Source organism: Panthera pardus, unplaced genomic scaffold, assembly GCF_024362965.1.
Source record: "Panthera pardus isolate Hobbes unplaced genomic scaffold, ASM2436296v1 HiC_scaffold_13, whole genome shotgun sequence".
Lineage (NCBI taxonomy): Eukaryota > Metazoa > Chordata > Mammalia > Carnivora > Felidae > Panthera > Panthera pardus.
Window position 1 is genome coordinate 165,288,074 of NW_026526688.1, and position 16,845 is coordinate 165,304,918.

Genomic DNA, 16,845 nt, shown 5'->3' on the forward strand with positions numbered 1-16,845 from the left:
GTTTGAGCCCCTCATTGGGGTCTCTTCTGTCAGCACAGAGCCTGCTTTGGATCCTCTGTCCCCCTCTCTGTCTGCCCCTCTCCTGCTCATTCTGTCACTCTCTCTTTCTCTCAAAATAAATTAATAAAAACTTTAAAACTGCTTTCACATGTTTTTCAAATGCTATTGCTCTTTGTCACATGGATATTTGGACTGTCTTTAAATTTTTCAAACAGTGCCCCCACTCCATACCCACAGCCACGTTGTCCCCTCTCACAGCTCTTTTTGTCTCTCTCTGGGCTGGCTGCCTTCCATGTTTGGTGCACAGTAGTCATCTGCAGATTTCTCACATGTCACATTTTCTTTCCCATTGGGTTCTCCTATTGTCTTACTTAGATTGCATGTGTCTCTTTATTATTATGATCATTATTGCTATTATTACTTTAGTTTATTATTTCAGTTTCTTATTTCATTTTGCTGTAGCATATTCTACAGCAATTTTCTAAGAAAGCATATAAATGGTGGGGCGCCTGGGTGGCTCAGTCAGTTAAGCATCGACTTTGGCTCAGGTCACTATCTAGTGGTTTGTGGGTTTGAGCCCTGCATCCGGCTCTGTGCTGACAGCCCAGAACTGGAGCCTGCTTCAGACTCTGCGTCTCCCTCTCTCTCTGTCCCTACCCAACTTTCATTCTGTCTCTCTTTCAAAAATAGATGAGCATTATGAAATATATATATAAAAGAAAGCGTACAAATGGAGGTAAATTTTATTTGGTCTTGAATATCAAAAAATATCATTATTCTCCATGATTTATCATATATAGAATTCTAGGGTGAAATAATTTGTCCTCAGAATTTTGAAGGTACTTTCCCACTAGTACCTCTAGATTCTAGTTCTGCTGCTGAGAAATCAGCTGTCATTCTAATTCCTATTCTTCGGATATGACTTACATTTCCTTCCTGGGAGCTTTCATGAATTTCATTTATCTCCTGGAGGTTGTAAATTCTTTGTGATGGTCCTTGGAATGTGTCTCTTTCATTTACTCATCTGGGGAATTTGGGGAACTCTTTCAGCCTGGAAACTTAATTTTTTCAGTCTGTGAAAATTTCCTGAGTTAATTTGAGGATTTCTTCCTTTTAACTTTTTTCATTCTTTTTTTTAAAATTAGTTTTCTTTCTTTCTTTATTCATTTATTTATTTATTACTTTGAGAGAAAAAGACAGCATGAGTGGGGGAGAGAAGAGAGAGAGAGAGAGAGAGAGAGAGAGAGAGAGAATCCCAAGCAGTCTCCATGTTGTTGGCACAGAGCCCAACATGGGGCTCAAACTCACAAACCGGGAGATCATGACCTGAGCCCAAATCAAGAGTCTGATGCTTAACCCACTGAGCCACCCAGGCACCACTAATTTTTTTCCTTCTTTACGAAACTGTTGCTGTGATGCTTGACCTCTTAACACTTGAATTTCCTAGGTTTTTTTTTTTCTCTTTCATTGTCCATCTGTTTGCTTTTCATTCCACTTTCTCTGAAGTTTTCTTGCTTATTTGTTCTACTCTTTCATGGACAGTTTTTCCCCAGAGCTATAAATTTTTACATTTGTGTATCCCATTTGCATCCCATTTGTGTGTTTATGGATATAATCTTTTCTTTCTGTTTATGGATATATTTTTAAATTCTTCCTTGTTTGAAATTATTTTTTGTCCTTTGTGCTGGCTCTGTTTCTTTTAAATTCCATTCCCCCTCCTCTATGTCCCACATAGAAGGATTTCTTCAAATTGCTTTATCTTCAAATTGCTGTTGCCCTTACTATTTGCTGTTTGTTCATTTGGAGAGCTAGGCATTTAAAAGCTGTGCCTGGCTTCTCAGCTGATGGACTGAATTTAAGACTAGCTTTTTGCATTCAGGGACCATCATCTATGTTACTAATTGCAAGTTTCCTCTGAAATTTTTTTAGAGACAAATCTTCAAGCAGTAGATATACCCTGGGTTACCAATGGTCTGTGAGCAGATGTGTGGGAATGGGGCTGGGAGTTCCAGTAAGAAACTACTGAGACTTTCATTTAATTGCCTGCTATCTCTTTAGTAACTCACCATGGCCCCATCACAGGGGGAACGTGAGTCCAAATTCTCTGGTTCATTTTCATAAGAGAATAAAACTCTTCTAGTCTTTGAAAGTTGGGGATGGATAGTTGCCTGGTAGCAAATGTTGCAGGAAGAAATCTGGGTCTAACTTCTTTTTCTTCTTTAAAAAAATTTTTTTTTATGTTTATTTATTTTTGAAAGAGAGAGAGAGAGAGAGAGAGAGAGAGAGAGAGAGACAGAATGTGAGTGGGTTAGTGGCAGAGAGAGAGGGAGACACAGAATCAGAAGCAGGCTCTAGGCCCCACGCTGTCAGCACAGAGCCCAACGCAGGGCTCGAACTCATGAGCTGTGAGATGGTGACCTGAGCCAAAGTCAGTCACTCAACCAACTGAGCCACCCAGGCACCCCTGGGCCTAACTTCTTTTTATGAAGCCTTTCCACTTACTCTGCTATCTTCAGCCCTAAGCTCCGCCCTGACATTTCATGGAACACTGTGCCCCAAACCCGAGTCTTGAGATATCTGAGGGGTGTATTTTTTGCCTCGTCATTATTTACTATGGCACTTATATAAGAGTTTAGCTTTCTCTTCTCCACTAAGTCAGTGATCTCTCCTTCACCAACTTCCTACCTATAAAATTTTTATCTATATTCTTTCCTTCTTTTCTACCATTGTCCCCTTTCCATTTTTTTTTTTTTGTATGTTTGTTTCTTTCTCTGTTTTACCATTGAGGGTTTATACTACTTTTATTTTTCCTCTTTCATTTTGGTAATGTGAAAAGTCTGGGAAGAAATAGACTTCCCAGTCTGCTATCTTCAGCCCTAAGCTCTGCCCTGACATTTCATGGAACACTGTTATTCCCAGTGTTATCCCAGTGTTTATTCCTCCATATTTAACCAGATCCCCACCTCCCAAGTTCACATTTTTGAAATGAGTTAGTGGTTGAATATTTAAGAAGACTTCAAAGTGAAGTGCTGAGTCAAACATGCAAGTGATTGGTCTCTGCCCTTTCTGAGATAGTATTAATCACCTGACCTTCATGGTGACTTCTTTTTTTTTTTAACTTGTCTCTGTACTCATATCAGCTGCCTATGTTCCTGAGAAGGTGACTACCAATGGGTCATTTTAAGAGTTCAAAGAAATCCCCCTTGCCTCCCTTAATTAAGTCTTTCTATATGTGCTTCAAATCAGACTTAATTTTGCCTTAAAAACTCAATTCTTGGGGCGCCTGGGTGGCTCAGTTGGTTAAGCGTCCGTCTTCGGCCCAGGTCATTATCTCACAGCTTGTGGGCTCAAGCCCCACATCAGGCTCTGCACTGATAGCATGGAGCCTGGAGCCTGCTTCAGATTCTGTCTCCTGCTCTCTCTGGCCCTTCCCTGCTCACACTCTTGTCTCTCTCTCTCAAAAATAAATAAATATTTTAAAAAATTTAAAAACTTCAATTCTTGTTAATTTTTTAAGCTTCTTCCCATTTTTAATAATTTGGAATAAATTTCAACCTTTCTGTAAGGTTTAGTAGGAGCTGGGGTTGAGAAAACTAGAAAAATGAGACACAAAGATTGATGTATTTATCACTAGAATGGGAAGTCATTATGACCTTAGCTGTGACTGGAAAAGTTTGTAATACTAAAACCCAATTACCCAATGTTACCTTTCAGATGTGAGTTTGAATCCTAACTTAGCCACTTGTCATGTGACTTTATTTAACTTTCCATAGCCTCATTATAAACTGCTGTTAATAATACTTTGTAGGATGTCAAAAGAACTGAATGAAACAATAGGAATAAAAAACAGAACGTGGGATGTTGAGAGGATTGAATGAAACAGTAGATGGGGAAAAAAAAAAAAAAACTAACCCACAACACTGCCTTGCTCATACAGGGTACAATACACGTTAACTATTTCTAAAACACAAATAAGCCTTACAAATATTACAGAAGAAAAAGTTAATGGTTTTAGTGACCAGGTTTGGTTTACTCATTACTTTCACAGTTTTGGTCCCCCCCCCCCCCATCCTCTCATTTGACACAGTTATAATTATAAACTGGTGGATCATTCACATCATTAACCCTGAAATTTTGGACCAACTGCATCATTCTTTCTAGTCTGGGAAAGCTTGCCCAAGGTGAGGGCCAGACTTGTCTGTGGCTAAAAGTAAATCGACAGCGGCATGCTGGGATTGTTAAATGTAGCTGTCTCAAAGATGGATGTCTGTTGCTGCAATGATCAGTTTGGCTGTGGGGACTGAATTGATTACATCAATGGCAGCAATGAAAGTCTCATTTAAAGGTGCAGTCCACTTAAGTCAGCTGCATATGGGTATGACCTTAAGGCCAAGGAACAAGTAGAAAGTTAATTAAAGCCAAGGGAACAAGTTGGGTAGACATATGGGAACTAAGACATTTTATTAATGGTTTCTGTGTAATTTGTTAGAATAGAACTTTACTAGATTGATAATAATCCTGGGCTTAGAGTCAAGAGATCTAGATTTTACAGTGCATTGGTATATCACTCATTTCTAATTTAATAAGATTATTTCTGGGAAAAGAAATTGAACTGTTTTGACCATATATGTATTGAATGTGATTATCACAGTGGTTTTATAGAAAATTGCATGTTATTTTGTGTACATAAATGAAATACATTTAATATTGTAATTCATTAAGAAATCAAGTCTTGATAAGTGTATTTTTCTTTTAAGTTTAAAAATTTTAAACTTCCTTTGTATTATATATATATATATATATATATATATATATATATATTTGTGCTTTATAACTCCTGGAAAAACTAGGTTTGCTACATCTAATGACTTTTATTTGTTCTAATTTTCTCAAGTCTTTTATTATTTTCTCAGTGGTGGTCACATTACCATGTGACTTTTCACGATCTAACATTTAATTTTATAGCAACATCTCCATAACTTTTGATTTCTGGGCTAAGGAACTTATTTATTTATTTATTTATTTATTTATTTATTTATTTATTTTTAATGCTTATTTTTGCGAGAGCGAGAGAGCGAGCGAGAGAGAGAGTGAGAGAGAGAGAGAGAGAGAGAGAGCATGAGTGAGGGAGGGGCAGAAAGAGAGAGGGAGACACAGAATCTGAAGCAGGCTCCAGGCTCTGGGCTGTCACCACAGAGCCCGATGCGGGGCCTGAACTCACGGACCTGGAGATCTTGGCCTGAGCCAGTCAGACGCTTAACCAACTGACCCACCCAGGTGCCTCAGGAACTAATATATTTAAATGTAAAATGGTAGCTGCATGGTTAAGCTTATCTATGGTTAGGATAGCGATATGGGGCTTGTTAGGATGTTAAGGAAATCATCACAAGCTGATGGAGCTGGTATCTTGGCTATGACTATCTCTTCTCTGAACTCTGATTAACAATTCTAATCAGTTTTGGAAAGTTGAACATCCATCTGTTTTCTGAAGATTTCATGTATATTAACTTTAGTTACATATAACTGTATGTATCACTATATATGACACTCTATAATCAGGAATATGATACCACACACTGCAAGAAAATGAGTTCTTTTAACTAAACAGGATATGAATATGAGAGAATAAAAAGCTAATCTCCAGAATGGTGCTTCTCCTCCGTCACCCATTTAAAAAAAATAGTCACCTACATCATGTACAAGGTTGTTAGTTTAAACAGCCCCTTTAGAAACTTCGCAGAAGCTTTGACTCCATCCTGTCTCATTTTGCTCACCAAACTATTTTAATTCCTTGTCTTGCTGATGGAAGGGGCAGGCACTGGAGTGTGATGTGAGATTGAGAAAACCAACGGTTCCCACTTAGTATCTTCATAATGATGCTACTTAAAACCTTATCTATTTTTAAACATCCTGTTGCTGTCATATAAAGATGTTGAGGGCCATGTAGAAACTCTTCTTTTCTTTCCCAATTAGGGTGAACTGGTCAAAAGGACAAGGAATAGATTTTTCACTAATCTTTTTTCGGACTCTTAGCTTTTCTTGATTTGTAGAAATCTATTTAACCAGATGGTTCTTTGCCTTTGTCTAGACTCAGTTCCAAAATACAGGAGAAGAGACACTACTGACCAATCTTTTCTCCTTCCCTCTCCCCAACTTCAGCAGACTCTAGGAACCTGGTGTCTAAAGTCAGACTGTGGGATTTTGAATCCCTGCCTCCTATACCCTTTCCCTATATTCCTTGACTGTTCAATGTGGGATAATTTAGTGATACTGTCATAAAGGGACTCATTTAAAAGTGTAAGCATTTTGCAAGAAAACTACAACAGCTAGTGTGGTACCTTGGCCATAGGAACAGAAGAGGTGTTACTACTCCTAAACCCGAAAGGAAGAGGAGAAAAATTAGTTTCTGGAACCAGGAAGGAGAAAGCTGTGTAGACAGGGCCACATTCAGAGATCTATGGCATTTTGTTGAGGAACATAGCCAGTGTGAGACAACATGTGAGGAGGGAATAAAACCTGACCTCACTCTGTTCCCTACCTCTGGTCTCCTGCCAGGTTCTCCTATTGGCTAAACCCACATGGAAGCTTGTACACACAGGTCAGCTTCCTATGGCAGAAAGCAGATAGAAAAGAATGGAGAGTGGCTTTGGAGGGGCACATGAAAGCTGTCTGAAACAGGAAATGATCTAACTTATGAGCCATGTTTCCACATCTGTAAGGTGGGGCTAATCATAGTGCCCACTCTAGAGTGTGGTGAGAATTAAGTAAAATACTGAGTGTGCAGGAGAGTTCCTAGTGCAAAGCAAGCACTAAATACACATTAACTATCATTGTGTACACACACACACACACACACACACACACACACACACACAATTTATTATCAAATTGGTTTCCATGCAACACCCAGTGCTCATCCCAACAGGTGCTCTCCTCAATGCCCATCACCCACTTTCCCCTCTCCCCCATGCCCCATCAACCCTCAGTTTGTTCTCAGTATTTAAGAGTCTCTTGTGGTTTGCCTCCTTCCCTCTCTGTAACTCTTTTTATCCTCCTTCCCCTTCCCCCTGGCCTTCTGCTAATTTTCTCAGGATCCACATAGGAGTGAAAACATAAGGTATCTGTCTTTCTCTGCCTGACTTATTTCACTTAGCATAATACTCTCCAGTTCCATCACGTTGCTACAAATGGCCAGATTTCATTCTTTCTCATTGCCAAGTAGTATTCCATTGTGTATATAAACCACAATTTCTTTATGCATTCATCAGTTGATGGACATTTAGGCTCTTTCCATAATTTGGCTATTGTTGAAAGTGCTGCTATAAACATAGGAGTACAAGTGCCCCTATGCATCAGCACTCCTGTATCCCTTGGGTAAATTCCTAGCAGTGCTATTGCTGGGTCATAGGGTAGATCTATTTTTAATTTTTTGAGGAAACTCCACACTACTATCATTGTTATACTTTGGTAATCATTTACTAAATGGATAGAGATTGCTAAAATGGTTGGAACATATTACATTTTTTCAAACCTGTTCTATTTTATTATGGATTTAAATATCTGGAGGAATTAAAAAACAATTTCTGACATATAATTAGAACTGTTATAGTTTACATAGTTTATTATGGATTGAGTCCTTGAAGAGCATCTTCAAACCAGGCTCCTTCCATCCTTTTACCACATACATGATCAAGCTCTGTCTGTTTCATCTTTGTTCCCACGTTGACTTAACTCAAGCCCCAGCATCTCTCCCTTGGATGATTACACCAACTTCTCAACTGACCAACTAGGCCTCAGGCTTCCCACTCCCCAATCTATTCCTATAGCAGTGATCCTTCCAAATTGGGCCTTGGACTAAACTTATATCCCTCAGTAGATGTCCAAGTTGCCTCATGATCTGGGTTCTATCTGTCTCTTCTGGTCCATCTCTGGCTATGTGCTCATTGCACCACTTCATCAGCAACAAAGCACAGTCTCTGCAGTCCCCCAGTACATCATCCTATTCCAATGCTTCTCAGAATGTGGCCCCGGGCCGGTGGAATCAGAGTCAACTAGAAATCATTAGAACAGTGAATTCTTGGGCTTTATCTGAAACTTATTTAACCAGGAACTCTGGGGCTGAGGTCCAAAAATTTATGCTTTAACAAAGTCTCCTGGTCATTCTGGGACACATTCAATTTTGAGATCCATTGCTATGCCTCTTCATCTTGGGTTATGCTGGGAGTCTCTTCCTGGAATGGCAATTCTACTTATTTCATCTTCAAGACTCATTTTAAGCGGCAAAGACTCCAGGATTGACTTGCTGATTAGTTGTAACAAATTAAGTTTAGTTCCCCTGAATCTAAATAACTATTTGTTTATATGACCACCATGTTTGAAAAGAATGAAACTAATTCTCATGGTGACTTTTTGGGAAAAGTTTTTCTACAAATATTTATTCAGAAAGGTTGATGAATTTTTTAGGAGAAAGGAAGGAACTTTTATGTAATCAGATTTTTCCTGAAAATGTGCCAGACAATGATGAATAACTACTTCTCCTACTAATAACAGTTAATGATTTGACTCTGTTTAATGGGCTTCATTTTGTAGATGAAGAAACCAAAACTCAAAAGCGTTATGTAACTTGTTCAGGATTACAAATCTAGCAAATAGCAGAGCCAGGATTGGAACTCAGGTCTGCCTGACCTCCAAGATCAGATACTTAAACATCATATTGTCTTTGAAACACAGAGAAAGAAATTGCCTCTATTTTTCTCTCAAGGATTCCCTTTTTAATTCAAACAAAGAACAGCGAGAAAGGAGAGCATTTTTGTCTTGTAGGCAATGATGTATAATTTCAATTAGTCACTAGGCAAATGGCAGACTTACTATGACAAGGTCCAGTGTCAGTTCTTTCCCACAGTGTCATGACAGACTATTTCTTTCACACTGATTAGGTATGGGTTTGCTACAAATACGGTTTAAAATACCTATAATAGGTTTTATTTATGAATTATCCTTGCATACATTGAGAAGGAATCAAGGTTATCTATATAATAATGTTTCTTTCAGATTTTGGCATTTCATTGTGCTTTGGTAAAGGGAGGAGGGGAAGGTGGGCAATATAGGTTTGGGGCAAGGAATTGTGCAAAAATTACAATCTATTTTGTGCGAATGAGAGCATCTTCCATCACATACATTCCAGCAAGAGAAAAATGTCATGCACACTTTGTGGGACTGGTGAATGTATGATGGGGTGGGCATAAGGGATATCAGGACTCCTGAGAAAGCCTCTCCTAATTTGATCTCTCACTAAAGGTAGGGAGGTTCTGTGATAGTAGATTGTCTGGCGCAGAAATGGCAAGATTCAATCTTCTTGATCATGGACCTTAGTCACAACTCAGAGAGAAAATGATCTACCACATTTACAAAATCACCACTTTAAAGTTTCAATACTTTCCTTCTTTTTAAAATAAGATGCCCCCCCATTGTCAGTGCTATAGCCTAGATTTTAATTTGCAAGCATTGTTAGCTCATTTGCTACTCTAATCTCAATAAAGTAAGAGATACTATTCATTTTATGGATCACATTAATGATAAGTACTGGCATATTCAATAAAGTACACAATTACCAGTCCATTAGCTATTTCACTAAAGAAATTTCATTATGACATTTCTTTGGAAAACATGACTATTATGGCCTTTTCCTTATGTACTGGAAAATTGTGTCCTAAAAAAGTGAAACTCAAAAATCTCCATTAGTTTTCCTGTATGAACTTCACATAGACTACCCTAATGATTCGTTTTATATGTTTTATTTAATCATCTTAATTTCATCCTTATAGGAGTGATGGGGCCAATCAAATGAAATTGTTACTGTAATAAAGGAGGGTGGATAGTGTTCAAGTTAGTATCCCTTAAGGCATTTGAATATACTTGATCGGTGGAGGGGAACAATTTGTAAATAAGAGTAAGGAAATGGAATTAGAGATGGAGAGATATTAGATTACAAAGAAGACAGTGGTAATGGTGAAGATGGAAAGTTTAATTACTGTAATTACCCTACAGAGATATTTTTAATAATAAAGAAACCCATGTTTTCAAAGTCATCTTCCTGTTTTGCCATTCCAGAGTTTCTTCAACTGAAGTCAAGTTCTTTCAAATACTAAATTTCATTTCTTTCTGCTTTAATTAGAGCTTATGTTTTACGAATGGGGTTCTCTGTGGACCTAAACAACTAACAAACTTCCCTACCTTTTTAAATTTCTCATATGCATACAGATAAAAATCACACTATCTTTCAGCCTTCTTCCTTTAACTTAATTACTTTACGGTGTATTTGTTCAATAGCCCAGAACCTGGAGCTGCACTGCCTTGTTTTAAATCATGGTTTCCATTTGACTTGGGTCAAGTTACTTAGCCTCTTTGTACATCACTTTGCTCATCTGTAAAATGGTATGATAAGGTTATTATGAGAATTAAATGGCCAATCTCTCTCTATGTATTTAAAATTCAAAAAAAAAATTTATTATTTATTTTTGAGAGGGAGAGAGACAGAGCATGAGTGGGGGAGGGGCAGAGAGAGAGGGAGACACAGAATTCCAAGCAGGATCCAGGCTCTGAGTGGTCAGTACAGAGCCTAACACAGGGCTCGAACCGTGAGATCATGACCTGAACCGAAGTCAGACGCTTAACCAACTGAGCCACCCAGGCACCCCAAACAGCCAATCTATGTTAAGTTCTTAGAGCAGTGTCTGGTATATATCAAGCACTACAAAGGTGTTTGGTATTATTATTATTATTTTTGTTATCACCTTTTTGAATTTCTCCAAGTGATTTTAAAAAATCTCTCAATTTTGGGGCACCTGGGTGGCTCAGTCAGTTGAGCGTCCGACTTCAGCTCAGGTCATGATCTCACAGTTTGCGAGTTCAAGCCCTGTGTTGGGCTCTGTGCTGACAGCTCAGAGCCTGGAGCCTACTTTGGATTCTGTGTCTCCATCTTTCTCTGCCCCTCACCCACTCATGCTCTCTCTCTGTCAAAAATAAATAAAACATTAAAAAAAATAAAAAAAATCTCTCAATTTTATTTTTAATAAAGATAGTTTTATAGACATGGTAAGGAATCTGAACAGTAAATAAATGTATACAATTAAAAGCAAAGGCAACCACTGGTAATAGTCTCTTAGATATTCCTTCAGAGCATTACTGTGCTGACTCGGTCTCTCTGTCTCTCTCTGTCTCTCTCTTTCAATGGAAAGACCAGAGCATGCACAATGCTCTTCATGGTGCCAAATATAAAAATATGGTGGTGAAAACTCAACATGGTACCCTTGTGGGCCAGCTCAAGTATTTGGGAATTTTGTGCCATCATGTTTTATATCTTATCAACTACTTTCCTTGTTGCACATGTAGCTCTCTGGTCTCACGGAGCCGTGTCATATTGTTGGCTATGTGTGTAGACTGCTGTCTATTGCAGCCAGCCCTCACTGCCCCGATTTTCTGGAGGTATATAAATCTTGCTCCCTCTTCTTTTCCAATCCCTTAGTAACATCCAGATTCCCTAAAAAGTTTTCCAGGGAGCAAGGAAAATTGGCAATTCCTTACGTGACTGTTTTAAATGCGGAATAATTGAACATCAGCATCTCCACATCTCTCCCTGAGTAACTGAGAACTTGGAATTAGAAAGCAAAAATGATAGGCTACCTGTAAAATGTTAATACTGGGCACTTGATCCATTTTTTATTACTTGGTTATATTAGAAAATAGTGCACTTTTACACTTTAGCATACTGGATGCGGAAAAAAAAATTAAGTGAAGATAGCCTATGAAATTTCTTACAGAGAATAGTATATTTAAAACTCTCAAAGAGGCAGGCCCATACTTTCTGTATAATCAGAGGAAATAAGATATGTGTTATACAAACATTAAAAAGTGTCTTCGTAATTCATGTTTCCTAGTCTGCAAGGGGAAGTTGGAGGTAAAAGTTTAGGAACCCTTGGGCATTCCTAGGTGGATGAGGAGGTGACCTTTCTGGGAGTTTGATTCCAGCATCTAAGAGATAAGAAGTTAAGCCAACGATTACCAACATTCCAGTAAGGGTGTTGATGGCGAGCAAAGATTGCTGGTGAAAATTTTCTACAGGGTGATGCAAGCTTGGAGCATACAGAGGGTCAAGGTGAGAGCACACCTACAGTGTGCCAGTCTGCTAACTTCACGGTCAGGTAGGCACGTGTGCGATTTTCTCCCACAGAACTGTGGGCAAGACCACATGACCTCGACATTCCTCTCATCAGTCAGTGCTAATGTATAATAATCCCTTAAGCTGGCTAACATTCTCTAACGTGGCAAAAGGAGGGAGGAATGAACATACCAACCTTATCCTACGATATTTTAGCACCTTTCCTCTGAGCCCAAATCACTTTGGAGGAAAAAGAAGAAAAAGTAATTTTCGGTATGAAAGCTGTATTGTTGCCACCCACCATAAGAAGTCACTGTACACAGATTTTCAGTTTCTTTCACTGGGAGGATGACCTGTAAAGCTACAAATGAGGCTGCACAGCTAAAACACAAGAAGCAATAGCTTTTTGAATTGCAAAAGTCTGAAACTGATCTGCAAGGGAAATGGCGAACGCTGATGTATTACCTACAACAATAACAAAAGAAGGCTAGCATGTAGACATCTGGGTTTTCTGTGGCTCTTTCTCATCACAGAGCCTAGCTTAATGTACAGTTTGTGGTTCTTTTACCTAGGACTTGGAGGCTGGAGGAGGAAGAACAGGAGTAGGATGAGGGAGAAGGAGAAGAAAGCAAGTACAAGAACAGGCACAATAATGATGAAAGTGGATATTAGCAAATGCCACCAAGTGCTGTGCTCCTGCAAGGCCTGATTCCACTTAATCCCCACCAGAGTCCTTTGAGATTGGTATTGCTGTCATGCTCATTTTACAGGTGAGAAGAATAAGGCATTGAATATGTAAATTACTTAGGTCCCCGGGGTGGCTCAGTCAGTTAAGCATCCGACTCTTGGTTTCAGCTCAGGTCACGATCCTTCAGCTTCATGGGTTTGAGCCCCACATATGGCTCTGCACTGGCAGCGTGGAAGCCTGCTTGGGATTCTCTCTCCCTCTCCCTCTCGGCCCCTCCCCGACTTGTGCGATCTCTTTCTTGAAATAAATAAATAAACTTAAAAAAAAAAAAAGCCACTGAACTTGTAAATTACTTGCCTAGCCTCTTCATATATGCAGAAGCCAGAAAGAAAAGGTGTCTTTACATTCAAGCTCTTGGTGATTTCAGATGCAGCTCTTTTCAACTGTGGAGCTGCAAAAATATCTCTGGACATGAAAGGAGCAAGGATGGTTGCACACGATTAGATCTTCCCTCCTGTTTAGCTTCCATTTGGTCTAGATGTCCGGAAAGACTGCCTCTTCTCTCGCTGTAGCTGTAGGCCAGTACAATGCTAATTTCTACCACTCCTGAAAAACTGAATCCTCTGCTTACTAACTATGCATGCACAATGTATAGATACAGTCTACTTGAAAGCACAGCTCTTATCGCATGGAGAAATATCCTGCTAATCACTTTGTCAAAAATAAAGGCTTCGGGAGGAGTTCTGTGCTCAGTCGAAATTTTGACATTTAAGCCCACTATTAAAAACTTCTACCTTTTATTCTCTTGCTCCCTCTTGCTCTTTTAAAACCAGCTCAGAAAAATTTCGAATCAGGAAATGATCTCCTAGTAGCTGCCTGCAAAAGTGGGAAGAATCACCCCAAATAATAAATAATCACAAACATGCTATTCAGACAGAGCTGCAGGGTCGGATGATGGGAACTCCTAACAAGGCCAGGAACTGAATAAATTGCCTCTTGATCTCTCCACTGAGAATAAATTCATGTAAATCCGAGGAAGCTGAGCGGCTGCTAATCCACCATGTGTAGTGACTAATTTTATTAAGTGAAATACAAGAAAAGGAAAGATCCTTGTAGTAAAAATGTGCTCAAAGATGATTGCCTTGGCCCGAGTGCTGGGCCCTGTGGCCGTACGAAGTGAGCACGGCCAATTAGGCAGCTCATAAGGCAGAGCCCGGGCACAGAGCGCGAGGCTGAAGGCTGAGCGAGGAAGGCTGGAGAGCGTGGGACACTGTATACCCTGCGCGCATCGCCGGGAACGTGAAAAACGACTGCTCTTGACTTTGAAGTAACCTTTCTCCTGAGAGGATGGGTTGACTGTACTTTAACGATTCTGCCTTTCTTTGACTGAAACACTTAAAAGCCATTACCACTGGAAATTTGACGTTTATAATTTCAAATGAATCAGTGTGCTAAGTTCTTTTTCTGGCAGAGGTTGCAAATGAAAAGCCCTTCTGGACCAAGCAACACAGATAAATAAGGCTGCAGAGGTGATAGAGCCCGTTGCTAACTGCACAGGCCCATTGCTAATTCATTTTTCTCCCAAATGTGCCAGAATCTACCGAAGCAAAACACACGTCTAGCCCTCATCTCAGCCATTCTGTTCCTATCTATCTATCCAAGAGGTACGACTGTGTATGTTCACCGAAAGTCATTTAGAAGCAAATTTATTTATAACTACCAAAATCTGGGAAGTAGCGCAAAGAAATCCAGTAATAGGAAAATGGATAATTAAAACATGGTATATTCATACAACAGAATATTACACAGCCATAAAAATGAAGTACTGATACATTCAATAACATGAATGACCCTCACAGATGTTATGCTGATTTGAAAGAAAACACATGCCAAGGATTAAAGACTGTGTGATTTGGGGCGCCTGGGTGGTTCAGTCGGTTGGGTGCCCAACTTCGGCTCAGGTCATGATCTCACAGTTTGTGAGTTTGACCCCCACATGGAGCTCTGTACTGACATCCTGGAGCCTGCTTCTGAGTCTGTGTGTCTCTCTCTCTACCCCTCCCCTGCTCATGCTCTGTCTCTCGCTCTCTCAAAAATAAATAAACATTAAACAAAAATTTTAAAAAGACCATGTGATTTGACTTATGTAAAGTTTGAGAACAAGCAAAACCAATAGATGGTGACAGAAGTCAGAATAATGGTTATTTTTTGGGCTGGGGTATTGTTTGGAAAGGGTTACAAAGAATCATCTAGGATGTTGAAAATTATTCAACATCTTGATCTGGGGTAGATACATGGATGTACAGATTTGTAAAACTGCATCGAACTGAACATTTAATATTGCTTTTACTCTATGTCTGCATTTTACTGTTTTAGTCTATGTCATAATTCAATTCAAAGGTTAAAAATTACGTCATGACAGGACAAAACAAAACACTAACAAATAAAACAAAAGCTGTGCCAGAAAAATAAAATACTCTGAGCCACAATTTGGTCAATGACCGTGAACTTATGTCCCCAACTGATGTTTCTCAATCTCTTCCCACCACAGCTGAGGACTCCATGTCTGCTTAGTTTTTAGCTCATGTTTCCCCTTTTGAGAAAAGAATTAGGACAATCAAAACGTTGGTATCTGTTTGATATTTACATTGAGGCTTCTACCTCTTTAATTTTGGATATTGTTTAATTTCCACATTTTTGTGAATTTTCTAGCTTTCTTTCTGTAACTGATTTCTAGTTTCATACCATTATGGTTTAAAAGGAATGCTTGATATACTTTCAATCTTCTTAAATTTGTTAAGACTTGTGTTGTGGTTTCACGTATAATCTATCCTGGAGAATGTTCCATCTGCAGTTGAGAAAAATCTGTATTGTGTTGCTCTTGGATGGAATGTTCTGTATATGTCTGTTCATTCCGTCTGGTCTAATGAGCCTTTTACTCTTTTTTTTTTTTTTTTTTAACATTTATTTATTTTTGAGACAGAGAGACAGAGCATGAACGGGGGAGGGTCAGAGAGAGGGAGACACAGAATCTGAAACAGGCTTCGGGCTCTGAGCTGTGAGCACAGAGCCGGACGCGGGGCTCCGAACTCATGGACTGCGAGATCATGACCTGAGCCGAAGTCGGCCGCTTAACCGACTGAGCCACCCAGGCGCCCCGAGCCTTCTACTCTTAATATAATTTTATGTTAACATTTCCTAGCACTGTCATAGCTCACATATTGATTACTTTATATGATAGCATTTTATTAATAGACTCTTTACTTAACCATTCCATTATTTTTCAGAACTTATGATGTTTTCAATTTTGCATTCAGAATAAACGAATTATTTTAGTTTTCCATTCTCAGTTTATTTCGCTGAAATGGGGCTATTCAGAGAAAGGCCATAAGTGAATTCTCAGAGCCTATTCTAATGCCATATTACTTTTAAAGGGCTGACATTATTCATTTTCAAATGACATTTATAGGACTACCTTTTCTGTTACGTCTTCACCAACACTAGAGCTTGTTAAAAAATCACTTTTTTAAAATCAAAGTACAATGCTTCTAAAATCATTTAATGGAGTTAATTTTTTTTTTGTTAGAATGGAGGTATATTTCTCAAATACTAGCTAACTTCCTGTATTTCTCCATTTGTGTATTATTTTTTGATCATTTCTTAAACAGAATCTGTATACTGACCATATCTATTAATCTCAGTTTTCTATATATTTCAAATAGCAAGTGTTTATCTATTATGTTCATCTGTTATATTTTCCTAATTCTGCTATTTTAAGTTTACTGCATTTTGGCTTACAAAAACTTATCTTTGTATGGTCAGGCATATTTTGTCTCTAATAATCTTCATTCTTTGAATGGCCTGAATTTCTCTTTCTTCATATTTAAATGTGCTATTATGCTTCTTTTTATATTTTACAAAATGTTATATGCTCTTTGATTCAGTAGTTATTGCAGTGTAAAATGTGAAATATAAGTCCAAATTCATGACTCTTCATAAG

General features: G+C 38.7%; 1 protein-coding gene and 1 long non-coding RNA gene across 2 annotated transcripts in view; one reads left to right on the plus strand and one right to left on the minus strand.

Moving 5' to 3' along the window:
* GABRB1 (gamma-aminobutyric acid type A receptor subunit beta1) overlaps positions 1-16,845 on the minus strand; it is a 379,026-nt gene that overhangs the window by 150,721 nt on the left and 211,460 nt on the right. The window lies entirely within an intron of this gene.
* The window catches only part of LOC109245494 (uncharacterized), a 41,467-nt gene that overhangs the window by 21,185 nt on the left and 3,437 nt on the right, over positions 1-16,845 (plus strand). Inside the window, exon 2 of the long non-coding RNA XR_002070915.2 lies at positions 12,730-12,927. This is a non-coding gene — a long non-coding RNA (uncharacterized LOC109245494). The remainder of the gene's footprint in view (positions 1-12,729; positions 12,928-16,845) is intronic.